Below are 20,898 nucleotides of genomic sequence, written 5' to 3' on the forward strand. Positions count from 1 at the left end.
TCTATTATTGATCCTATATTTCCCTTTTGAAAGGTATTTTGTGTCCCACTTTTTATAATCATAAGGTTTGTTTGACTCAAGAATTCTAAAATGAGGCGACCACGATGGTTTGTACTTCTGCTACCCCAAGCAGTAGACCATGCGTTGAAATCTCCCGCTATTATTATTGGCGATTTGCTTCTGATTTCTAGAGACAACTCCAGGAGAAAATCTTCAAATTCGCTAATTGTTGCACTAGGTCGAGCATAGCAGCTTACAAAAAATATTCCTTGTGTATTCGCCAATGTAAAGCCATTATGGGTTTCTTTGGAGCGAGATGTGAAGGCTTGTCCCTTGCAGGCCCATATTGCTGCTTTGCCACTTATATATTTACACCAAGTTCTTTCCGAACGTTGATAATATTGGTCGCTTAATATGGCGACATCTATGTTTTCTTCTAGCACCGTCTGTTTTAGAAGGTCTTGTGCTGCAGCGCAATGATTGAGATTGAGTTGCAGTATCTTGTAGCTAATGGCGCGTATGTTAAAGCCAATGATATCAATATCATCGGCATACGCCAGGAGCTGTACACTCTTATAAAAGATTGTACCTGCTCGATTAAACTCTGCAGCTCGAATTATTTTCTTCAGCAGGAGATTGAAGAAGTCGCGATAGGGAGTCGCCTGGTCAAAAAACACGTTTTGTGCCCAACGGCTCCGCGAGTTTCTTCCCCATCCGATTCTTTTGCCACACTGATAAGGTCCAATCAGTTTGTTGACGATGGGCTTTAATCTTTCACACAATACGCTCGATAGAACCTCATATGTGATGTTGAGGAGGCTTATCCCATGATAGTTGGCGCAGATTGTGAGGTCTCACTTTTTGTGAATTGGACGGAGCACACTTAAATTCCAATAGTTGGCCATGCTTTCGTCCGACCATATTCTAAAAAGAAGCTAATGCATCCTCCTTATCAGTTCTTCGCCACTGTATTTGAATAGCTCGGCCGGTAATCCCTAGGCCCACCGATTTGTTGTTCTTCAGACGGGTAATTGCTATTCGCACTTCTTCATGGTCAGGCAATGGAACGTCTGCTTCAACGTCATCGATTAGAGAATCGGATTCACCTTCTCCTGGTGTTATACTTTCACTGTCATTCAGGCTGGATAAGTGTTCCCTCCCTCTGGGGGTTCTACAAGAGTATGCTCCAGTCTTGACACCTTCTGTTAGTCGCCGTATCTTTTTGTAGAATTTTCGAGCATTTTCACTGTCTGCCAGCTTATTAACTTCTTCATACATACTCTCGCATTTCACTTTAAAAAAAATTTGGTCCCCATGCAGTGAAGGTCGGATCCATATTTATCTCGCCTATTTTTAGATTTTATAAGTAAACATTAGGTTAACAAATTGTTAATCTCTTAGGCAGTATGTTGTCAACCTAAAAATATATTGGATATTGACAAGTGTACTATTATTTTTTATATTTTTTGATATTTTTCTGCACCTTTGTCTTACGAATAGAAAAAACTGTACCATAAATAAAATAAATAATCCATGTAAGTAAGAATTTGCTTTCATTTTAACATAATTTTTGACATTCCTAAACCACTGTATTTTATGGAGCTTTTAGTACAAAAAGCTTTCCGCTGCAAATAGGGGGAAATTTCGGTAGTTATATTTAGTTAGAAGTGAATAAAAATTTGTAAATATTTGTTGCTTAAACAACGGTATAAGGAATATGAATAGACGCTTTGCCATTTGAGATATGTACGAGTATGTGGAGAAATAATATGGGCAAAGGAGTTATTAACTATTATGGAAATGTTTAATATTGGTTTTAATGATTTTATTTTCAACGAATATGTAAATAATTTGGAAATTACCAAAATTTTGCCCAAAATGATAGTATTAAGGTTTTATGTAATAAATTAGGTTTTAGTATGGCTTGGTTTAGCAAAATAATTCTAAACTTAAGCTGAACAAATGTGGAACAAGTCCGAAATGCGACTTTGAGATTTTTTTTTATGGAATACAGGGTGAAAAACTGAACATAATGGTTAACAAACATTACTATTGAAGTAATTAAATTTTTAAAATATTTTTCCCAGTCTTTTAGTTGGTTTTTTGATTTAATTTTAAAATACTCACCTTCAATATCTGGTCTGAAGCAACGCATCATAATATATTTTTTTTAATTTCTAAAAAGAGCCAGCCGTTTTTAAATCACTTCTGGCAATAATTGTAAATCGAGATCAAGCGGAGGCATTTCAAATGATGATTCGTGGACTTTCCGTTCCAAAAGAGGTTTACTTCCAGTCTTTAACTATGCCGCACAAATATGGTGGCTTAGGTACAGTGAAAGGCAGTCGAGGAAGCTACATACATGTCAAAACACTACAGTCCGGACTACAACGGGATGCCTCTTGATGACTCCCATCGAATATCTGCACAGTAAGTCCCGCATACTACGAGTTGAGGAGCATTATGTAGTCCCCTCCAAGCAGTTTCTGGTCACCTGCTTGTAGCGGAACTGTCTCTTCAACTACGTCGGCGACATAAAACAATACGCCGACCAGACTTCGGACGCAACAAACTTTAGACATGCACTGACCGCCATTCACAATGGAGTCATAAACATATTGACCGGCACCCTCTTAGTGAATAGCGTACTTGAAGTCAAAAAAAAATGCTTTATTGACTAAAAATTTCAAAAAATTCTCCACATTTGGATTAGACTATCTTGTAGTTCCACTTGTTTGAACGGCGAAATGGTCCTTTGCTAATCACATATGTTCTAAACTAAGTAAATTATAAAATACATCTATATTTTAAAAATGGTCCGTACTAGTTACAAACTAGTCCGATTGTTATGTGTACAATTCCTAATCTTTTTTGTAAATATTGAGTGAAAATGCATTTAAATCACAATTAAGCACATTCTACGAATCAAAACAAATTATACGTGCAAATCTAGAATCGTCATGTAAAACTATTAAAATAAATATTTATGCGTTGAACTTCATGTACGAGAATATTATATAAAATTACTGTGACAACATTTGTTGCTTAATCAAAATAATGCTAATCTAGCATACATATTTTACCAACATATATTTACTTACGTATATACGCTTACAATTGAGCCACATGAGTTGCAGCGCATAATGCTCGATCAACGGGGCGTATAAGTGATTATTTTCAATGACCAACAGACTGCCCACTAAGCTCACCTGCATTGTTGTACACACAAATTAGTTTAGGCGGTAGGCTATTACAAGCTTATAAATATATATACATGTATATATATATCGTGCACAAATATAAATAAAAATGATTTTCGTCTGCGGTCTGAGAAAAAATGCTGTTATTGTGTCATTAACAAAGTGTCTGAGGCAACATGCCGAAACACTTAGAGGAACATAAATACATACATTTTGTACATTCACCGGTACTTATCGAACGTCAATAGCGGTACTATGAGTCTAGTGTAGCGCTTGTGTACGCACCAAAGGTCCCTAGCGGCAGCCACGACAAACAAGAAGAAAAATGAACAATTTTAATAAACGCACAATGGCGACCAAGCAGTCAGCAGCCAAGCGACCTTGCAAATATCATACTGACACACAGACGAAGACGCATACTAACAGACGCGTGCGGGAGGCTAGAGAGCTTACGAACAATACAATGTGCTTAGAAACGCTGCTTGAATGCCATCAACACTGATAACTATAGTCTACAAGCAGTTTGAAAAGTGCTGCCACAACGGCTCTTGTGGCGCAACACCAAAGATAAAGGCAGCAGCATAAAGCGATAGTTGAAGCATAAATGTAGAAGTTGGCGGAGGAGATGGCTTTAAAGATGAGTAGCTGCTGCCTGAAAGACTGTCGCATGAATGAAGCGAGCGCGTTGTGCGAACTATCAGCAGTTGTTGGCGAAATTAAGGTGAAGAAAGGATAGATTTGAATGAATGGACTTTGCTTGGTGGCTTGGCTGGTGACACTATCGTTGGCTATTACAGACGTTGAATTTGAAAAGACGAATGCGGTGGGAAGCAAGAGTGGCAGAACATTAGCACAAAAATGGCCAAGTGGCTTTGTTGTCTATTACCACAACTAATACTCACCATTCAACTATTGTATATTGATATTGTTGCATTTGTTGTTGCTAGTTTTTTTGCTTTTTTATCGTAACTTTTTTGCTGCTACTTTGTGCAGCTGTAATCATTTTCGCTTACATTTCAGCTTTCTTCGCTTTTGTTATCGACGCCTTATTTATGACATTGTCGGAAATCTCAGAAATTTTCGAACAACCACAAGCCAGCGAGAGTGTGCGCCAGACACCTGCATATACGGGTTGTGCAAAATATACTTACACACATACATACATACTTCTTACCAGAGCTATACTGGCTACTTGAGAACCTGAGTGACCGCAAAATTCTATATTTCTTCCTCTGCTTGCGACAATATACCTTTCACAGCGTTGCAAGCAACTATTCGCATATCTTTGTTGTTGTTTTGTTATTAATATTGTTGTTGTAAGCGAGTTTTGTCACTGACAGGGATTACATTATAGTAGTTTTGGTATATCCATGACCAACTTGGCTCGCAGCATCGTGTTTTTATGGCTGCTGTTATGCTTTTTGTCTGCCCCTTCGCCTCTATCTCCATCCATTATATCCGCTTGTGATTTCGCCTTTGTTGCTTTTATTGCTTTCATTATTCCTTGTCAGGTTTTTAAGCTTTTCGTGTGATTTTTTTCCTGTCATCTTAGTTTTTTTTTTATTTGCGTGCAAGCAGCTGTCTGTAATGTGTAGCTCCGTTGCCCTTGTAGCCGGGAAGGATGGGAAACTATCTCAATACTAAAGTGGTGAAATTAATTTGGTGAAATTGTAGTCATTGTTGCTGGTAATTTTGTTAAAGAATTGAAGAAAAGTGTTGACATGTTAAGAACTTTGCGAAATAGTAAATTTTGTATCCTTTTTTAACGGTATTTGAGGGGTTTAGAAAGAACGAGAGATAAATGTTAGATCTGAGAAGCCATGGGAATTGTTCTATCTTGATAACGTTAAGATAATCATTGCTTTATCTTCAAAAAATAAAAACTAGCAGCACACATAGCTCCATTTCCGCATTTTTTTGTTACGCATTATCTAATAATTTTCTTCTTCTTTACTGGCGTAGACATCGCTTATGCGGTTATAGCCGAGCACAGCGCGTCAGTTGTTTTTTATTTTCGCTGTTTGGCGCAAATTCGAGATACTAAGTGCAGCTAGGTCCTTCTTCATCTGATCTCTCCAAAGGAGGGGAGCTTTTCCTCTGCTTCCTCCGGCGTTTACTGACTTGAAAACCTCCAAAGCTGAAGTATACTCTACCATCCGAACAACATGACAGCGCAGCCGCTGTCTCTTGATGTCAATGTCGCCGTATATCATGTACAGCTCATCGTTCCATGGACTGCGGTACTCAACGTTGCCACTACGCAAAAGACCGTAAATCTTCCGCAACACTTTTCTCGAATACTCCTAAGGCCAACTTATAAGATGTGGTTGTTGTTGTTTGTAGCGGCCGAATTCTGCCGATATCCTTTTTATTGGAAGTGGTTTTAACGTGGCGGGTTCCAAACCCAGCGCAAAATCTTGCTAGGCTAGTTGTATAAAGCTTTAGACACATTTATATAGTGATCAGCTTCAATCAAGACCGACGCACCTCTCGTGAATAGTTGCAATTAGACTTCAGCGAACCTTTAAACTGGATATGCCCGAGTGGCTCCGCTGAAGATTTCTCTCTTTTAGCCGTGACCCTAGGCCCCAGATGGGTTGGGTACCGTAACTTACACAAGGTTACTCACCTTTCCAGGCTGCGCAGCGAGGACGCAATAGTAGGAATTGTCCTTAATACACATCAAATCGAGGGAATATTTTTTTCGAAAGCTTAAAGAAATAGAGAAAATCTTTATGGATATACAATTTTCCTATCGACAACCATTTAATTTAAATGTTCCACCACGTGATAGTATTTTAATAAAGCTCTTTTGATGATCAACTCTTTCTTCTACGAGTTTACCTTTGTGCTAAGCGAGTTAATCAATTCAAGCCAATATTTAACCTTTAAATTTTCTTTTATATTTATATCCAATTATTTTTAATTTCCGCTTTAGTACCTATCTTTCACCTATTCAAACCGTTAATGTCTAATTAAGTGCTATTCTAGAATTTTATATCTCTTCTAAATATATTTATGACCTCCATTAAATGAACTGCCAAAAAGTATTCGAGTGTGTGGTCCGCCGCTACGAGCATAAGCGGGGAGCATGTGGGGCAGCTGGTGGCATGGACAAGTTTCGCGTTTTATAGCGCTGAATAGACGATTTTAAAAATACGAAATCATACCACTGCGCGCACACACACACACATGTGGCCTTCAATATGCTCGCAGGATGCGAGATTTTCTCCAGAGTTTGCAGTTCGCCGCCATGGCGTGATAATGATTCAATTTAGACGCACATAAAACGCTTTCGTAAACAATAAAAATCTTTCAAGTGGATTTAAATTTACGCCCAATAAATTTGGATACGTGTGTAAGCAAACACGGACACCTACGTGGAGCTTATAAGCCTGAGCGCACACTAGGTTTGTGCTAAAAAGTTTGAAAGCGGAGATTTACAGACATTTATGTTCTTTATAATGGCAGCACTAACAAATAGTTGTGTCAATTTTAAAAATTTTTATAAAAGATTTTTATGCAGTCGCCAAAAATATAAGCTGAAGCTGACATTAATCCTTTTCTAAGGTATTTATGATGCGGAGCTTCAGAAAGTTTTCCAAATCTTTCTTCATCTACCTTCGCGATCAAATTTCAGATATAAAAAATAATAATTTATAATAAAATATTTTTTTGTTATTATTTATTTTTTTTTCTTAATTGCTATTCGAACTTCTTCATGGTCGGGCAATGGAAAGTCTGCTCCATCATCATCGTTTGGGGAAACGAGTTCATCATCTCCTGCTGTTATGTTTTCACTGCAGTTCAGCAGGCCGGAGAAGTGCTCTCTCCATAATTTTAGTATGCTCTGGGCGTTAGTTACTAGATCACATTGGGAGCGTTTTTTACTTGGCGGGTCCCAAACACAGCCCACAGCCTTGGGGAAGGATGGTTCGCCTTCTCAACGGATGTTCTTTGGTTTTGGCTGCTTGAGCCATATGCAAAAGAATCGTTTTTGGCCACTCCCAAGTGAACACGGAAGCACTCTGAGAATTTTAGATTTCTTTAAAATACGAAACTGCAACCTTTTTTAAAATACCGAGCTCAAAATGCTTTATCTCACGACTTAATTTTCCGAGTGCTGTGAAATTTATATACTTACTTATCTTTTGTAGTTCACATCATCACTAGTTTTAAACCAAATCAACGCACTGTCATTATTTTGCACACCGCTGTAACTGATGCTGATGCTCGTTGAAGCGAGACGTGTGCCGTCCGACACCTGTATGAGCGTCTGTGCGGCAATGTTGTGGCAACATGGCAATCATGAAGGCTGCGACGTGTACGCCATGCCGGCATTAATTTATAAATTATTCAAAAAATTAACCGTTATGAAATTATTATTACTTTTTATGTTTATTTTGGGATCACCGCGGTAGCTTGTGTAAACGGATTGCGCCACCGAAAGTGTGAGTACGCGTGTGTGTGTGTGTACATGGAAGGACATAAGTGCAGGTCGTTAAATGGGTCAGCCACGTCCGCCCACGCATATATTTAAATGTCTATATGCGGATATGTAAGTGTGTGTGCGTGTGTGTGTGTTTCAATCAGGCGCTGTATAAATTGATAATGCGACGCCCGAAACGAATCAGGCAACTTCATCAACACATTTATTTATCTCATAAAATAATGTAAGTGACACGTTTCATAACCGTAAGGACAGACATAACGCTTCGCTTGACGTAAGTTCGTGATATGCAAACAGGTTTATTTTTAAATTGCACACAAAGTCCAGTAAAACACGAATTAACGAAGCTTTAAATTATTATCTTCTGCTTTTACGACCATAGTACTCGTGATAGTCGTTGTTATGCGCTCGCTTTCGCTCTTTTGAAGTGCTCGTAAATTTTCATTGCAATGGAAAATTCGCCATCAGCGCGCGTTGATGATTTTCAGTATGGTAAACCTGAATTTCCCACAATGATATCCACGCCACCACTTGGCACTGTCACTTAAGGCAACACACTGTGTTTGGAACTTTCCTGAACTGAAATCAACTAGTTGTAAGCCACATTACCACCAGTGCGAACGACAAGCAAAACTAGTCAGTCGTCACACGATTTTCCTACAAGCAGATGTTAAGCTGTCAACTGTCAGATTTTGGCCTGAAATATAAAAGTTTCACGCTGGCACAGTCTAAATTCATTTTCTAACTTTGCTTCGCGGACGAAACTATATTCCCTTTCTAAACCAAATTTCCAGAAATAGCTACAAGACTAAAAACATTTGAAATAGTGTGATTTCAGTCCGAATATTTGAGCTGTAAATCAGCATTTTTCGTTACTAGTCTGTTACTGTAGCGTCTCTACCACTGAGTTTGTTTTGTGTTAGTGTTTGTATAAAAAAATAATATAAAATTTAAGTAGCGTAAAACTTTGGAAAATAACTCAAAGCATTATTCACACATTCTCACATTTCGGAGCTCGATTTACGATTTGGCACATTTGCGCCAATGCAAATTGGCTCCCCACTTAGTATGTGCCAGTTTTAGCTCACTTTGTTATAAATAGAGTACTTTAGGATTAACACAGGATTTAAGCGCTTTGAATAAGCCCGATGGCCAGTGAGAGCATTACTTGCTTAAGTAATGTTAAATACAAGTAACAATACTCTACTTATTCTATAATATTATATAACTCAAAATCAAAAATCCGTCTATTCCTATAAACGCAATGGTTGAAAATGTTGCGGAAGTGTTTTGAAGAGTCTACTTTATCACGAAGATAATTATTTGAGTGACACAAAGTATTCAGAGAAGATCGTAAAGTCGTCGAAAACTTGTCTCATGCGAGTCCTCTAAGCCACCTCTTTTAATGACGTAATATCTACAATCTCTTCTGTCGAGTGACGATAGGAATTTTCTGTATTTCCGATCTACTGTTTTGCACATAACTTTTGCGGTTTTGCACCCAGGTAGCTCGTTCCATCGTGTTTTTATTTGCTAGCGCAGCAAGCCTGTGAACCCTTTCCATAGGCTTTCGGTAAATGGATTTCCGTACTCCTGTCTACCATACTACTGCACCGTAGAGCAGAATTGGTCTAACTATAGATGTGTAGCAGCAGTGCATGAGAGAGGGAGATTGTTGGCTTTCCTCACGGTACTTGATGCGGTGCTTGATAGATCGGTGTACCATTTATGGACGGGAACCGCCATAGAGGAATTTTTTGCTTTCTTGTAAACACCAGCAGGTCCGTTTTCTCCAGGTTAAACCCTAGATCTGCCTGAGATCTCCAGCTCTGGACTGTATTATGCAAAATAGATTCGGTAGAAACGTTATTGAACGCTCCAGAAATGTCCAGGAATGTTCCAAGAGCGTATTCGTTATATTAAAGAGCTCTTTCGATATTAAATTGTCACCAATAGCAAAATCTGAGCCAATATTGTGAATGAGTGACGCGGAAAATTAAGCTAAGTTTTAAAATGATGAATGAATGAGGCCATGACTGCTTATACAGTTGTTTAATAACAGCTTTAAAGTTATCATGTTTTCTTTCCCAGAAAGAGGAAAAGAAAATACATACTCCAATGTCCTTGAAAGAAGCTCGTTGAAAATCCTTTACGAACAGTATCAAATGTGAGCTAATAGGTAAGCAAAAGCTATTGTTCGTAAAATGAATCACATGTATTCATATGCAACCGGATACCATGTTCAATAGCAGACACAAACTTCCCTCCAACTCAATCCCTTCACAACAAACTGACACAATCTGAAAGCGACATTTGAGCTCCTACGCCAAATCCAAAGTGAATAAAGTAACCAAAAGCAAAGTCCATAGTATGAGTAAGGCTGGGCACACAGTGTACTAGCAAGTGATTCTGCGATTACGGTAAATAAAACAGAGTAGAATACAGTGTCAAGGGATTTGATAGGCTTTGATTAAGGCGTTATATCCACTTGCAAGTGAGAACGAACGCGTTTTAATGTTATTTTTTTTAAAGGCGATATATTTTAAAAAAAATTTAGGACCCCCTTGATTCTATAGAGGATCTTCAGGAGGACCCTCGAAAACAATGTATCTCGATGAGGAAGATTTGTCTGCTTATAATTATCTCAGATCCAAAACACCCCAAAAAAATTTTTATTATTATTGTTACTGTTTCCCTCTACTTTCAACACTACTCGCTTTAAGGCTGCGCTGTGTGCTTAACCTTATGAGTCAATAGCCGGTTAAGAACTCTCCCGCACACATTCTAAATGGCAAAATATTCTAATAATTGATCATCTAACCATTGCTCTTTCATTTGTGATTAGAACGGCGATGGCTTAAATATTTCAACGCAGAAAAGATATGCGAAACAACGTGTCTACAGTTGTGTACAAAAAATTCTGTAAAATAGTAAATTTTGTTCGAATTATATGGATTCATAAATAGAACTATAAACCGACTTAAATCATAAGGATTTATACGAAGTACAAAGAAATGGAAAATAACACGAATGATTTCCTTTTCAATTGTTAATACATTAACTTGATCTTCATTTGGTTCAAATACCTCTAAAATATCGAAAAAGTTGTACCTTTACTTTTTTAGCACACCGTTCGCAAGTAGCAACCAAACAGCAATCAATGTATCGCTCAACAAACTACGCGCAACGATTGATATGAGTATGGAAGTGTCAACAATGGCAGTGGCACAATAATAAAATTAAGTCATGACGCCAAAAGAACAGTTACAGCAAACAATATGCACTCAAGTGTATAAACAAACAAACAAGCACGAGTACTCTGCCAATATGGATAAATAAATTGTGGGTCATACATACATATATGTATAAACACTCGAGTAAATATGAAGGGTTAAACACATTCCACTTAAGTGTACCTAAATACTGCCCACACACTGCTGCTGTGAGTATTATCATTGTAGTCAATCTGACGTCAACAACATTTGATATAATACTCATACGCCCTTGTTGACCGAATACCGAAAGTAAACACAGAGAGAGGAGTTGAGAAGGGAATATTTGTAAACAATTAGATGAAAATGATTCCCGGAACTCCAGAATAATGAGTTATGAAAATGAGTTATAATGAAAATAAAGAGCTAAGATTGAATTGCTAAACTCGAAAAGGTGCTGACGCTGAAACAGTGAAATATAATTTGTTATAATTTGCTTAATTTTACGTTACCAGGTGTTAGTGATTGATCCAGTAATATTAGTATAATTTGTTTAAATAATAACCATTGACGTTGAGCCATACCAAAAGCTTCAACAGAATCGCGAAGCCGATAGCCGAGTTAACAACAGCGCGCCAGTCATTTCTTCTTTACGCTACGTGGCGCCAATTGGAGTTTCCAAGCGACGCCAGGTCTTTCCCCACCTGGTTTTTCCAACAGAGTGCAGGTCTTCCTCTTCATCTGCTTCCCCCGGCGGGTACTGCGGCGAATATTTTCAGAGCTGGAGTGTTTTCGTCCATTCAGACGACATGAACTAGCCAGCGCAACCGCTGTCTCTTAATTCGTTCAACTATGTCAATGCCGTCGTATGTCTCATATAGCTCATCGTTCCATGCCTCTGCACCATATACCAGGACGGGAATAATGAGTGACTTGTAGAGTTGGGTTTTTGTTCGTCGAGAGAGGACTTTACTTCTCAATTCCCTACTCAGTCCAAAGTAGCACCTGTTGCAAGGAGTTATTCTGCAATGGATTTCCAGGCTAACATTGTTGGTGGTGTTGATACTGGTTCCAAGATAGACGAAATTATCTACGACTTCGAAGTTATGACTGTCAACAGTGACGTGAGAGCATAGTCGCGAGTGCGACGACTGTTTGTTCTAAGATCCACATGCTTATTACGGCTAGTCATCGTGAATAGTTTCGAGTATAAACACGAAAACTTATGTTTCACGATTCTTGTAATCAACAAGAGTTTTTATATTTGAAAACAATTATTGTTGAAATATTCTGAAAATCAAAACGACAGGCTAATATAGGCCGATAACCATGATAATTGAGTTCCTTTAAGAGAGAGGAAGTTAAGGGTCACTTAAGTAACTAGTTTCTTGCCTCTTTAGGGGCTTTATCATTCAGTCCGTTCTACGTTACTGGAATTGACCCGGATTTTAGATCTCCCGCATCGGAGATCTTAAAGGAATTCTCCGGAGATCGGACCTTTACTTTTCTAAATGTCACAACTGAAAGTTCTAACCCACTTCATCTTTCACAAGTTCAATAATGCCGCCCTACAGCGGCCCCACTGAACGTATTCATAACTACCTCAAAAGACGAAGAGAAACAGCAGCTGTTATGGCGTAGTCGTCGCATATTTACTCGAAAGAGGTATTTAATATTAAGCGGAGATACAAAATTATGCGAAATTAAACATTTCAGCGTTATGCCAGGAATTCATTAATTAAAATAGAGTCAGTGGTGCTTTGGTAGACAGTTCAGCTAATTTTCAGAAGGACAAACTATTTCCATTGCATTTCGTGTTAAATGATGGTTGTTGTTGTTGTGCAATTATATGATAACCGACGCGTATTCGAAAACTTTCAGATTGCTGCCAATTAGCGCACATAACGGGAATGCCTGAATGCATGCCGCTAATCCATATATATTTAACTAAATGTATATTTGTATATATGTGTGTGTGCGTCAGAAATTTCTGATGCAAATCTCTCCTTAACAATTTCATAATTGTTAGATCTGCAGCATTTTATTTAATATAATAGGCCACTGAGTCCGGGTTCGCATCAATTGTGTGTGGCACAACAGGCAGCCAGCTGAGCGGCGGTGCAGGAAGCCCAACGAGCACATCGAACGAAGCGGGTGGTAGCGGGGGCGGCTGGTTAGCCAACAATGGTTAGCATGAATGAATTGGCGATGAATGAGCGAGTAACACTGCCACACATATATACATACATACAGACATAATCATTTGCTAAAACGCTTTAAAAGCAGTAAAATGTACATAATTGTGCTGTGGCTTGGCTAGAGAACGGTCGAACGGACGGACGGTTGGACTGAAGGAGGGAAGGGTAGCCTACAAAGAAAGACGCTGACGTGTGGTGAGGGAGCGCGGCAATTTGCGTATGTCTCAATTGGTTGTGAAGCTGTGGGTAGCATTTGATTGTGTCATTCCCATTGCTGTTGCGCTCTGTTGGGTTGCGCTGGAGCGCCTGGTTTTGCGGCGTCAGCTTCCTTCGTACAAAACAATACGAACCGTTATCCGCTTGCCGCCTGTTGGCGCATGCAAATTAATGTATTGGCAATTTGCATGGAGTTTTTAGTCGAATTGGTCATTGGTGACAAGAATTTGTAATTTATGTAGATTTCGGGCTTCAATGAATTGGTGTAGATATGTTTAAACTTGTGCTTTGCAAAGTGTATTTATTAGCATTTATAAATAATTATAATATTGCTTGAATGATATTAGCATTTTATATTATAGCCTTTTTATATTTCATATATAAGGTCGAGAAAAATAAATCCATTAATTTTCGAATAGATGGCTTTAGTAATCTGTATCTGGAGGATGGAGTCATATGTAGAAGTTTTCGTAAGTGAGGAAAGATCTCTGAGCGCTATTCACTTTGGAGTGGCCTGAAACGACTTCCAGTCTTTGACCAAATATCCTCTGGGTAGCCAAAGAACCGGATGTTTGAGGGAGAGCTAAAGTGAGGAGGCGAACCATCACTCCTTAGGGTTGTGCGCTGGATTTTTGACCCGCCACGTAAAAAAGGCCCCCAACGAAAGGAAAGACCGTGAAAAGAGAATCGGTATACACCACATCTTCGTCGAAATCAGTTTGCTATTGACAGCACGAAAAAAAACTGCCTTTATGCTATTATGTCTGAGTTTGGTAATCCTGCAAAGCTAATACGGCTGTGTTAACGTTAGGCAATAACAAAAGCACCATAAGGATCGGAAAGGACCTCTCTGAGCAGTTCGATTCCAAACGAGGTTTCTGACAAGGTGACAACTGCTGGTGTACGCCGGTGATATTGATATCATTAACCTCAACATCCGCGCCGTTAATTCTGCTTTCTCTAGAGTAGATAGGGAAGCAAAGCAAATGACTCTGGTAGTTAACGAGGTCAAGACAAAATATCACTTGTGATCAAACAAACAGTCGTCGCACTTGCGACTAGGCTCCCACGTCACTGTTGACAGTTGTAGATATTTTTGTCCATCACGGAACCAGCATTAGCACCAACAACAACGTCAGCCTCGGAATACAACGTATAATACTTTTGCCAACAGATGCTAGTTCGGATTGAGTAGACAATTGAGAAGTGCTCTCTCGGTGAGCAAAGACCTAATTCTACAAGTCATCACCGACCTGCAGAGGCTTGGACAATGACAACATCTGATGAGTTTGCGTTACGAGTTTTCGAGAGAAAGGTCCGAATGGATAAAAACATTCGAGCTCTGAGAGTATTCGATGCAGTACCCGCAGGGGGAAGCAAAGGAAGAGGGAGACCTCCACTCCGTTGGAAAGACCAGGTGGAGAGGGACCTGGCTGCACTTGGTGTCGTAAATTGCTAAAAGAAGAAGAGGTCGAATAAGCACTGTATCGAGCACCTATGATCTAGAGATTGCAGAAAACTCCGTTTGGAACCATTTAAATAAGGCTGGATAGAAAAAGAAGATCGAGGTTTGAGTTCCATCGGAATAAATTCTTATGTTTCATTTCTGAAGTGGATGCATACTGATGATATAAAATGGGCCAAGCTGGGATTGACGGTAAGGCGGGTTCCACTATCAATTTGGCCAACCCAAACTCTTAATTCGGACTGTACTGTCAACAATTGGATTTTAATTCTTTTGGCATTTAATTTTTCTTCCCTTCACTTATGTCAGCAATTCACTGTCATTTAGAGCAGCAAAAAGTATTGACTGAAAGCTTTCAAAGCTTTTCCTTTTTTAATCGATTAGCCCTTATTAAAATGCTTGCGAGCTGTTTTGCGTAAGAGTATGTAAATAAACTCAAGTGTTTGCCATTCAATCACTTTCATCAACTCTCATTTCACCTTTGAATAGATAATGCACACATATGTATGAATACACCTATACACTAACACTGTTTGATATCTATATGTATGAATGTATATATTTGCTGGCAATTTCGGTGCAGCTCGTGTTGTGACACAAAGCTTTTCAAGTGACGTCGATGTTTGCCTCAACTCCCAAAGCTCATTACCTCCAACCAAACGACATACGCTCTTACTAATACAAATGTAAATATGTATATGTTTATGCAGGTGTGCATGCATGTTAGTATTCGCAATTTTCCGCTTGTGGCTGAGCCATGTCATCAGGTGGTAGGCACGCGCCTTTGATCGATTAAACTCTTGGTGATAAATGAAATGTAATGCCAGCTAAATTGCAAAGAAAGTAGAAGCTCAATCGATTTACGAGTTACGTGCGGGCATTTATATTGAACTTAACTGCAGCAGTACGAAATTCAGACAGATGAACTGAAGTGTTTGTTGTTGCCCTGAGATGAGTTGGCCATAAATATTTTGTAAATTCACTGTGCAAATTAGGCAAATTCAATTGAAAATATACAAATAAGATAATTAGAGGGAAATGATTGCGTTGGAGGATATAAATAGAATTTTTTCTTTAATTTACTGAGGTGGGAATACTTCACACAAGATTCAGCTGCTAAATAAATATAAACTGTTTAAAAAAAAAATTAAAGATTTTATTTTGTATAATTATGAATTTCAGATTAATGAACATATTTTGACATCTTTGCTAAGAAACTAGTTACTAGTTACTAAAAATATTTACAAAGGGTGTCTTGTTTGGAGAAAGCCGATAGTTTTGACTAAATATTATGTAATGAACAAGAGTGCCAGGCATTTTCAGTACCAATTGGCAGTACAGTACGAGTATAATGGACATACTAACCACCTTGGTAGGGTTCCAAGCCCATCTAAAACCTCTGCCGTTCTTTGGGTCCGGTTTCTATGCAACTCCACATTCAATTGACAAGTGTTAGTTCTTCTTGCATTCGAGTTTTAACCACTAACAGCACGATACTTCCCGGGGATAAGTGGGGGTCTGGGTCAAGTCTGCATGAGCCGGCTGGAGCGAAGTCCAAGGGTTCTTACTCTCCATGGTTCCAGAACTAAGTTTCCGGTCGGACCTCGAAGCCGAAACTACTACCAGTTGAGCTTCTATATTGCTCTGGATTGATGACCAGGAATGGAACTCCATACTAACATTACATATACGAGTACATATCATTCACAAAAGAATCTAAGCTTTCGTCGCCTGAAAATTTCATGTGCAAACGAGCCCAACTGTTCGGCATTCCGACACACCGCTAACATCTAAACGTCAATCAATCGCATACTTCCCAGATCTCTAATCAGACAGAATCTGAAGTCTGTGTTACCCTTAACAAACTTAATGGGCCGGATGTACTCGTAAGTCATTTGATTGTTAGGACTATTGTCCCAACCGTCTTATGCCCTATATCTGGCCCTATCATCTAGAAGCCTCCTGCTTCTTAGATATTCCTCCCTCTCCACATTATCGTCGGAAATGTAGTCATTCCGCAGCAATGACACACTCAGGGGGCCTAATATAGTTTGGATCAGCCAGATTTAGCTCATAAAAATTTAATATATATTTATCGAAACTTTATTCTGCACATCGGGCGACAATGGTAATGGTACTCGGATTACAACTTTTTTACGTTATGTGATATACTACTAACGCCTCTTCTTGCAATAAAAAATGTTTGCTATCACTTTCGGTTTCAGCACCTTAAAATTAGCTAAAAAGAGCCTCAAACATCACAGTCGCAAAATGACTGTAAACTAATATAAATATATGAGTCAAAAGTACTCGTATAAGTATTTCAATACAATTCCTTAATATTGTCTTCAAAAAAGGCTCATTTTTGTAGGGTCTTTCGCTAGTTGGTTGAACAGTTTCGACGACATATTCATAAACCCACTCCTCGCCACCAGAAATGATGCGATTAATGAATGTGCTAAGCCCTTTTCCGACCTCTAATTGAAGTGATCTTTGCAAAAGATGCAGGTATCAGAGAACGTATATATAGGGTGATTTTTTAAGAGCTTGATAACTTTTTTTAAAAAAAAAACGCATAAAATTTGCAAAATCTCATCGGTTCTTTATTTGAAACGTTAGATTGGTTCATGACATTTACTTTTTGAAGATAATTTCATTTAAATGTTGACCGCGGCTGCGTCTTAGGTGGTCCATTCGGAAAGTCCAATTTTGGGCAACTTTTCGAGCATTTCGGCCGGAATAGCCCGAATTTCTTCGGAAATGTTGTCTTCCAAAGCTGGAATAGTTGCTGGCTTATTTCTGTAGACTTTAGACTTGACGTAGCCCCACAAAAAATAGTCTAAAGGCGTTAAATCGCATGATCTTGGTGGCCAACTTACGGGTCCATTTCTTGAGATGAATTGTTGTCCGAAGTTTTCCCTCAAAATGGCCATAGAATCGCGAGCTGTGTGGCATGTAGCGCCATCTTGTTGAAACCACATGTCAACCAAGTTCAGTTCTTCCATTTTTGGCAACAAAAAGTTTGTTAGCATCGAACGATAGCGATCGCCATTCACCGTAACGTTGCGTCCAACAGCATCTTTGAAAAAATACGGTCCAATGATTCCACCAGCGTACAAACCACACCAAACAGTGCATTTTTCGGGATGCATGGGCAGTTCTTGAACGGCTTCTGGTTGCTCTTCACCCCAAATGCGGCAATTTTGCTTATTTACGTAGCCATTCAACCAGAAATGAGCCTCATCGCTGAACAAAATTTGTCGATAAAAAATTTTCGAACCGAACACTGATTTTGGTAATAAAATTCAATGATTTGCAAGCGTTGCTCGTTAGTAAGTCTATTCATGATGAAATGTCAAAGCATACTGAGCATCTTTCTCTTTGACACCATGTCTGAAATCCCACGTGATCTGTCAAATACTAATGCATGAAAATCCTAACCTCAAAAAAATCACCCTTTATATCGTAAATGCTCTATGAGCCTTCTCTATAATAAGCATACCTTTTTTCGTACGAGTCTGCTATTGACACTTCATACTCAAATCATTAACCAAAACGTTTTGGGTCGCTATATAAGAGATTTTGAGATATTCTGAGTCACTGTTTTTAATTTTTTTGATGTTATCGTCACTAAGGGTGATAGGTTGACTTCACGACCTTCTCTGAAAGTTTTTGGAATTCAAATACTTGTGTTCGTTTTGAAGAAGATCTCCCAAAAATCTCCATCAACATTTACGACGATTCTATAAACGTCTTGTTAAATTTTTTTCCAAGGTAAAAATCGCCAAACAACCTTTCGCGTCATAGGAAATGATATTTTCATACATGTATCGATAGAAATCAAACTTCAGAAGAACAAAATAAAGATTGTATTAAAGTAGAAAAACATTTTTGTCGATTCGATTTAAATTAGTTTAAATAGACCAGTTGGGTCACATTTGATCAGTTCAAAGTATAGACTTTTTCGAACAAACTAACCTGTCCTAACCTCTAAAATGAAACTCACAATTGGGCATTCAAAATGAAAATAATATAAGAAAATTTAACATTAAAATTTAATTTTGAAACTATTTTACGTCGACTTTGAAGTATTCACTTGTAATATTATATATACATACTTCATAACAAAAGTTATTATAATTTTTTTTTATTAAAATACAAATTATTTATTTTGTCTAAAGATTTTTTAATTATAATAATAAAAAGATCTTCCTCCTACAATTCTTTCATTATTTTTTTTTTTGATGAAATTTTTATTTTACAAGCTAATACCGTTCACCAGAGAATTTAACTTATGCTTAATTGAAAACGTTTCGCAAGTTCATAATTTTTATTTTGGAATTTCGAATCCAAGCAAAGGATTTTATGTTACTTCTGGCACAATTGCATTTGAAATTAATTTCATACATACATACATATGTATGTCCGTTTGAATATGAGCATTAATTTGCCACATTTTTCGCGTCGCTTCTGTGGCATGAGATATGAACGCCATTAATGTTAATTGCCGAGCATGAATTTCACCTGCGTCCTCTGCAAGTTGGCGAACTTATGCAATTAATTGGCCATTTTCACCATTAATTGCAAGCGATAAATAAAAACAAAACGAAATTACACCAAAAATATGCTAACTTATTGGCTAATTCTTCGCATACTTTTGTAGCTTGTGCGAGCTTACACACATTTATACATATATGTATATATTGTTTCTATATACTTGTATTATATATGTATTAATTACAGTTATAACCTTGACCCTACATTTTATTATGCTTGGAAAGGAATTAAATATATTATCCTACGCTGAAGCTGAAACCCGGACAGACCCTCAATATAATTACATTTTGATTACTTTTGAATATTTGTAGAATATATATTAAATATCTCCATTTAATTTACTTCAGTACCATTTCTTCTAAGTTAAAGTTTGCTTCCTTGCATTATATTCAATAAGCATATTTAGTTAGTTAAAGCTACTTCCTTTGAACCCTAAACAATATTTGGTTTTGTAATTAAGGCTCTACTGAAGCGAGTACCCTCATAAATACATTCATATACCCTTTGCTTACTGCAATACTGTCATAACTCAAAATTTGATATTTTGAGATAAATGCTTTTAAAGTTTCGCTTACTTTCTAATAACAGCATACAAATTCCTCACTCAGAAACTACAAGTTTCATATTTCCACTTGAACGCAATATAAAGCTTTATTTGCTATTCCTAATAGTTTTTGAGTAAGGTATGTTCATTTCTGTCTAATTGACTCAAAAACCGCATATTTCGAGTTATAAGAGCCTTGCAGTAAACAAACGATATATAGCTGATATAATTATTTACTTCATACTAAGTTTGGCAAATTTTCTGCAGGTATTCAATACACGTTCGAAGTGGCTTATCCAATGATCATAAAATAGGAACACATGAGTTCATCGTAATCGGAGTTTAATTATGTTTCTACTGTCATTTAATTAGTTGATTATCTACGTGAGACAGATTTGTTTAATTCATTAAAGTTACCAATGATTTTGAAAGCATGTGTGAAGATAGCTGCTAGTGACTGCGACGACAGTCGAGGTGCAGCAAAGCGTAGGAGTAAATGATAAGGCAAAGGTAATCAATTAAAATGTAGGTAATAAGTATATATATATATTGCTACAACCAGCATATCGATTAAACTTCTAGTGAATACTCAAGAGACAATTAAAGCTACTCATATCGACTTTACTGCAGGTATTCGCGTTAGGTGATGCGAGGAGCCAATAACTACACTCTCAGTGAGAACCTCAATAAAAATTATATGGGTACTCAATGATATACTAGTAATAAAGTAATGTAATAAAATAAAATGAAAAGACAGACGAGTTGGTGGCGCTCATTCGATGGTAGCCAGATACACAATTTGTAAGCTCCTTCAAAGGTTGTTTAAAGCAGTGAGCCCTAGAGGAATACTTCAAGCCTTGGAACACTAACAACAACTGACATACAGCAATGGTACTTTAAGTGATGGCGGTCAATCCAAAAAACTTATACGAGTACTTATAAGCAAGATGAAACTTAGTAATCTTGTAGGGGTCATCACAGTGGACTTCTCCCCAAGGTCCCACCTTCAAAAAATTGGAGAAGTATATTTGTCGAAATGAAGAGTATGTGAGAACG

The sequence above is a fragment of the Bactrocera dorsalis genome, chromosome 2, assembly GCF_023373825.1.
Source record: "Bactrocera dorsalis isolate Fly_Bdor chromosome 2, ASM2337382v1, whole genome shotgun sequence".
Classification (NCBI taxonomy): Eukaryota; Metazoa; Arthropoda; class Insecta; order Diptera; family Tephritidae; genus Bactrocera; species Bactrocera dorsalis.